This window comes from Canis aureus, chromosome 30 (assembly GCF_053574225.1).
Source record: "Canis aureus isolate CA01 chromosome 30, VMU_Caureus_v.1.0, whole genome shotgun sequence".
Taxonomy (NCBI): domain Eukaryota; kingdom Metazoa; phylum Chordata; class Mammalia; order Carnivora; family Canidae; genus Canis; species Canis aureus.
The window spans coordinates 9,885,985-9,893,147 of NC_135640.1; the positions used below are offsets into that span (position 1 = coordinate 9,885,985).

Genomic DNA, 7,163 nt, shown 5'->3' on the forward strand with positions numbered 1-7,163 from the left:
TTATTGATTAAATTTCCATATTGGTTGAGTAACCATTTAGAAGGATTTTCCTTCTGCCATTATCTCTCAATCTTCTATGTGATAGTGATTAAACGTCAAAGGGTCCTGACATGTGCTTTGGCACTGAAAATGAAGCCAATGAAGCTGACAGTCATTTCAATTCTTCAAAGCTTTCCACTTGTGAAATTTTCAAATAATCCAGTCAGGTAACGTGTCTTACAAATTTCTTCATTTTTTCTTGCTCAATAATTCTTGAGTTAGGGAACCCTGGGTGGCGCAGCGGTTTAGCACCTGCCTTTGGCCCAGGGCGCGATCCTGGAGACCCGGGATCGAATCCCACGTAGGGCTCCCGGTGCATGGAGCCTGCTTCTCCCTCTGCCTGTGTCTCTGCCTCTCTCTCTCTCTCTGTGTGACTATCATAAATAAATAAAAATTTAAAAAATTAAAAAATAATAATAATTCTTGAGTTAAACTTGACCTTCAGGTTTGGGGCTGTTTACCATCCACACAATGCTTTGGGACTTGTCTCACAGACCCTGGCTTTTGCAAATCCAAAGTACTTTGACTATCAAGGCTCTTGACTCTGCTATGATTTTCAAACGGCTATTTGACACTTTGTCCTTAACAATGTCTGTCTCCTCTTGAAAGCAGTGCTTACTGAATTCTGTGGCTACTCTCAGAAGCATTGGTGTAGTGTTGGTGTCAGTGAAAGGACACAGGGGATGGAGAATAAATAACATCTCAAGAAGTTATCTTAAAATATCTTCTAGTGAATGTATATCATTATAAATTTGTCCAAACCTATAGAATGTTCAACATCAAGAGTGAACTATATAAACTCTGGACTGTGGGTGATAACGATGAGTCAGTGTAGGTTACAAATGTAAAATTGTACAAATGTGCCAGTCTAGTGGGGAATGTTGATAATGGGAAATGCTAAGCATGTGTGGAGGCAAGTGCTATCTATATATGAGTTTCTAGACTTTCCATTTGATTCTGCTATGAAATCAAAACAGCTCTAAAAGTAAAGTCTATTAAAAATTTAGTAGACTTAATCTTATCACTAAAATTGAATGCACTCATCATAAAGCACAAAGTCTAGTACACAGTAGTTATTCATGAAATGGTTGCTGGTAAGCTAAAGGCATAAACAAATTGATGGATAAATTAAAGTATAAACAAAGATCATACAAATACATAACTTCAAGAAATAATAATTTAGTAGTGAAATAATAATAAAAATAGATATTTTATAGATAAAAAAGTAAATGGACAAACCACAAAAAAAAAGAAAAAAGGATGAAGTAGAAGAAAGATGACTCAATATAGCATCTTTCTTCGTAAAGATGTTCAAATCTGTTTCCAAAAAGTCAAAAAGTGGTAGCTGATATATATCTATATACATGCATTCCTCTGAAATAATTTGATATCATTAAATCTAATTCCTAAGTGGCATGTGTTCAGAGATTTTCATTATTTATTTATTTATTTTAAAAGATTCATTTTTTTATTCATGAGAGACAGAGAGAGAGAGAGAGAGAGAGAGGCAGAGACACAGGCAGAGGGAGAAGCAGGCTCCACACAGGGAGCCCGATATGGGACTCCATCCCAGGACCCCAGGATCACACCCGGGGCCAAAGGCAGGCGCTGAACCGTTGAGCCACCCAGGGGTCCCTCATTTTATATTTAAAACAAAGTAGAACATTCTGAACGCACAAACATACATACACAAAGAGCAAATGGACAGAGTAGGAAAAAGTGCTCTCAGTAATTTCTAAAACATTATTTCAAAAAAATATGTAATTTGATCCAGAGGGTTTCCAAGTCCCTATCAACTTTATCAGTTCATCATTGAATTATACTTATGTTTGGGTAAACAGAAAATTATAAAAACTGATGTAAGTCTCATTCTCTAGAATTTTAATTTTTTAGAATATTTTGATTTTTTAAAGCATTTAGTATTACAGAACTAAATTTTACTTAGTGGACAGAAAATGTGAGAACAATCACATAGAGAACTAGTGCTAGCAATGAAGAAGAGATAGAGAACTAAGATGTAACTAAAAGTTACATCATTGCTACCTTTTGACATTCCTAGATAACTTTCTATTAAAAAAATAAATAAACTATTACCTTCTTTCCATAAAATCAGCATTGAAAAAGCCCTTTGTATGTTGCATTGGCATTGCTTCTTCTCTATCATGCTGGCAGCACAATGGATTAGAAGACCCAAAAGAAATTATGTCACACTGGCAAGAGTGTCAAGACGTTTAGAGAGAGGAAGACAAACATATTGTGAACCTATGGTTGGGCATCCAAAGACCATTGCCACTGGAAACAGCAGTGAAAATCTTGCTATAACAGCAAGTATCAAATGAAGCCGGTGGTTTTCTATGTATACACTAGTTATGAACTTGTCTTTTAAAAAAATATTTCTTTTTCATATTTAGACACATGCTTTATGAACTGCTACATGATTAGGTAAGAAATACTGTATCTGCAACATCTAATATGTGTCAGGGCTTTTTAAAATTTTCAATCAAAAATATTTTTCTGGGAATTTTTTTTATGTTGAAATTAATGCACACTGAAATTGAATAAACAAAAAATTGACTGTTCATAGTTTCAAAGGGTAACTATTCATTTACCCATTATTGTTCTTCAACTGAAGCCAAACTGGAGCATTTGTTATTAAGTAGAAATAACGGGTAGCCCAGGTGGCTCAGCGGTTTAGCACCACCTTCCGCCCAGGGCCTGATCCTGGAGACCCCGGATCGGGTCCAGCATCGGGCCCGCATGGAGCCTGCTTCTCCCTCTGCAAGTCTCTCTCTCTCTCTCTCTCTCTCTCTCTCTCGTGAATAAATAAATAAAATCTTTAAAAAAAAAGAGAAAGAGAGATCCATGTCCTAGTTTTTCAGTTTGTCACCTATCCCTCAAAATTCAGGAAGGTTCACCTCCTAATTTTGTATCTTTACCCCCGAGTATTCTACCCTCTTTTTCTTTTTTTGAAGATTTTATTTATTTTTGAGAGAGGGAGAGAGAGAGAGTGCACATGAGCAGGAGGGGGAACAGAGGAGGAAGCAGACACCCCACTGAGTGGGGAGCCCCACCCAAGGCTTGATTCCAAGAACCCTGAGATTATGACCTGAGCCGAAGGCAGACACACTTAACTGACTGACCCCCCAGGCGCCCAGCCATCACATTTTCAATTCTTTTTATTCCTCAGTTTTCCCCGAAATATTTTGTAGTATCACATTCTTTGCAGCCATTTATTTTTAGATCTTATTTTTTTTTTGAGACTTGCTTGTTTTCACATAACTTCCAAATTTATCTTTCCTCTGTCATATTTTTGGCCTTTTCAGTTCAGTTCAAATACTGACTTGGGATAACTCATGCATACAACACTCAGTAAGGTAATACTTTGAACATCTTCTCCTTTTCTATCAATAAAATTATTCTCTTTCTGCCTGGAAATTAATTTTACTCTATGCTTAACATTAAAATCGATTCCTGTATAAAGCAAATCTAAAAATACATGACTTTTTTTTATCTCCCAATATGTAATTTCATTCAATAATTTGGACAGTTTCAGTTCTTCTTGCCATCTGCCTGTCTTTCCTCTGCATTTTGAAATAGTAAAAGTTTGTAGGATGCAGACTGCAATAAAATGAGCCACCATAGTCTATAGTTCAGGATAAGACAATTCTACATTTGACTGTTTTACAAAGAAATTTAGTTACTGAACAAGCTCTCCCCACCTATTAATAGACAAAAATCTTGTGATTCTAGAATGAATCAGATGATTTTATGGGTGGACATGATGTTTATGCCCAATCATTAAACAGGAAACTGCTGTCCTTTCATCTCTCTCTTACCTATTTTCATTGTCTTGTCTGAAATAACCTTCCCTTCCCTTTCTTTTGCTTTATTCCTTTCTCTTTGTTTTAATTTTCCTTCAGAAATTTCCTCCTGTTTCCATTCTTAACTTCTGTACTGTTTCTAGATTAGTGATGTTAATTATATAAAAATTTAAGAGAATAAAGTAATTTAAGAGACTATTTTATATTAAAAATTCATGACTGACAAACCCTTAAGGATTGAATATGTACTGATGTTTTATGAAGATTCAGCTATATATATGGATATAGGTATGCATGTATTATAACATAAATTAAATCAACTCTAATTTGAAAATTTTAGACATTATTCACCTTCCATTGTTTTGTTTGTTCAATAGATTTAAAAAAATCTCTTGTAATGCCATAATTAGGCTTCCCACATATAATAAGATGAATGATGCATTTAAGGGCATTGAACATATAAAGAAATCAGTAACAAGTGTAAGACTATAATTGTCAAAAATACAATTAATGAAAGCTAGTATGTCCATTACACAATACACTGACAATGTCTCCATATTTTTTAAACTAGGGGGGCTATTATATTACCTCTTAAATACTTCATTGTGGGGCAGCCCGGGTGGCTCAATGGTTTAGCCACCTTCAGCCCAGGGCCTGATCCTGGAGACCTGGGATGTAGTCCCACCTCAGGCTCCCTGCATGGAGCCTGCTTCTCCCTCTGCCTGTGTCTCTGCCTCTCTCTCTCTCTGTCTCTCATGAATAAATAAATAAAATCTTAAAAAAAAAAAAATCTGTATTGTGGTTGTTGTTAGGAAAAAAATATGGAAAAGTTGAAAAAAATTATAAAATTTAGTAAGTATTATGTGGCCAGAGTTCTATCATACAGTATACCTAAAAGTCATTAATAAGAGGTATGCACTGTTACTTCGAATTTTTATTTCATTTTTTTCTTCCAATAACATCATAATAAAATTAGATTTTGTTTCCCCCACTGATGGTAGCTATTACAGTATATTAATAGAAATATATACTTACTTTTTGGTGATAGAGCATTAAATTGGCATCTTCTTATTAAAAAAAAAAAAAAAAAGTTGTGGTGCTTAGAACTGTTGCAATAGTCTCAGACTGCCCACCAAGCTCCTCCAATGTGTAAGCTAATAAATGATAATGCTCTGCTTTAAGTTGGTTCAAGCTACTGCTGAGACTTTCAAAGTGTAATCTATCATTTTAGAGTTAATAGGATTTTTTTTGTTATTACAAATTAAAAGCATTTATAAAGAATGTCATTTTGTCCCTCTGCAAAGGTTATTTGTTACATTCTTGCTATTATTGGGAAACAATGGCTGCACTCTTTTACATTTATTTTGATCCCACTGAGCTACCTGTTTGAACAATAATGCTTTCTTGAATCTCATTATTTGATGATGTGATTGTGATATTGGATTTCACTGAGATAATCAACATAAACGTTACTGGAATTTATGCATAGTCTATGTTCCTGCTGCTTTTATAATGTCATAAAATAAAATTTTTTCTTACAGCATGATGTTACATTTAAAATAAACCAATATTAAGTACTTTTGAAACTTTTATTAAAGAATTTAAGAATACTTTGTTTCCCCTTACAATCTCTAGATAAGCTGTATAGGTAAACAAAATTATATGAGATATGCTGTGCTCCATATTATTGTTCATTAAATTCATGTATAGGTCATGATAGCAAATCACAGGTAAAAATTAACTAGATATGTCATTTTATTTTGCCTAAGTGTCACATTAAGTATTTATATTTTCAGACATGTGTATACTCTTGACTTGTTTCCCTCCTATCACCTATTCCTATAGAGCAATGCATAGATGTACAGGTTATCAAAAAACATGTGTGTCCATTAAATTTAACATTTTTTCCATTGTGAACTACTATCTTCATGAAGAGTATCAAGCAAACAATCTGAAGTAACTTCATATTTCTAAATGTGTGGTTGTCTAGACATCCAGAAATAGTCCCCAGAATTTTTTTTTTTTTTGAGATTCTATTTATTTATTCATGAGAGACACAGAGAGAGAGAGAGAGAGAGGCAGAGACACAGGCAGAGGCAGAAGCAGGTTTCATGCAGGGAGCCTGACATGGGACTTGATCCGGGGTCTCCGGGATCAGGCCCTGGGCTGAAAGCAGCACTAAACTGCTGAGCCACCCGGGCTGCCCAGCCCCCAGAATTTTTATTTTATTTTATTTTATTTTATTTATTTTATTTTATTTTATTTATTTTATTTTATTTTATTTTATTTTTATTTATTTTTTTAAAGATTTATTTATTTATTTATTTATTTATTTATTTATTTATTTATGATAGACACAGAGAGAGAGTGAGAGAAAGAGGCAAAGACACAGGCAGAGGGAGAAGCAGGCTTCATGCAGGGAGCCTGATGCGGGACTCGATCCCAGGACTCCAGGATCGCGCCCTGGGCCAAAGACAGGCGCCAAACCTCTGAGCCACCAGGGATCCCCCAGTACCCAGAATTTTTAATAGGAATGTGTTTTGCCCACCCCTCCCCCCAAAAAAATTGGTAGAACATGCTTCAGGTGGTAGTCTAGGTTTATTTCCATACCACAGGTTTACCCTACAAGTAAACCTCTTTTCTTTCTTCCCTAAAGAAAATACATTAGAAAACTTTGCTCTACTGGTTTGCTGAATTCCTTCCCTTGTTGAGAGAGAGAGGAGGAGAATGGAGAGAGACAGAGTAGTGAACAAAGCATGAAACTGATATCAGAAAGGTTAGAACTGTACAAAAAAAAAAAAAAAAAAGAACTGTACAACATCCAGTTATAAATGCCCACTAGAAAAACATGTAAATTTTCTGTTATTAACGATGGAGCCACAAGGATGCATAACTGTTTGGGATGTGTATGGGATTTGGTGGTGAAGGGACTGTCAAACTGACTAATGAACTCAGTTCACTGACTGTTCCTTAAGTTTCTAATAACCCCAGAACTGCAGGAAGCCTCCCCACTGTTTTGTCCCTGATGCTGCCTAGCTATATCCCTGTGTCAACCTAGTTTTGAAACAGCTGCCTCTCCACAAGAAATTCAATTACCTCAAAACTTTTGTAGGAACATTGAAGATTTTGGAAACAGTGGGGAGGAATCTCTGGTGTAGCAATCAGCATTATGTCATCTGGCTCCCCATCCAATGCTCTGTCTCTTCCTTAAACCCCTACCTGCTTCATGCCCCAGGTCCTAATTCTTCTCATTGTATTATGCAGAGTTCTTTCTATCTTGCCTGGAATCCTGGCAGTCAGCCA

At 35.5% G+C, this 7,163-nt stretch overlaps 1 long non-coding RNA gene across 9 annotated transcripts in view; it reads right to left on the bottom strand.

Annotated features, from left to right (window-relative positions):
• The window catches only part of LOC144301722 (uncharacterized), a 72,043-nt gene extending 64,909 nt beyond the window's left edge, over window positions 1-7,134 (bottom strand). For 3 of the 9 annotated variants that reach the window (XR_013368479.1, XR_013368475.1, XR_013368474.1), the window contains exon 1: window positions 6,957-7,132. This is a non-coding gene — a long non-coding RNA (uncharacterized LOC144301722). Of the gene's footprint in view, window positions 1-6,956 lie in introns of all 9 variants that reach the window. The other 6 variants (XR_013368476.1, XR_013368472.1, XR_013368478.1 and 3 more) reach the window with 4 other exon arrangements.
• Between the last annotated feature and the right edge of the window lie 29 nt (window positions 7,135-7,163).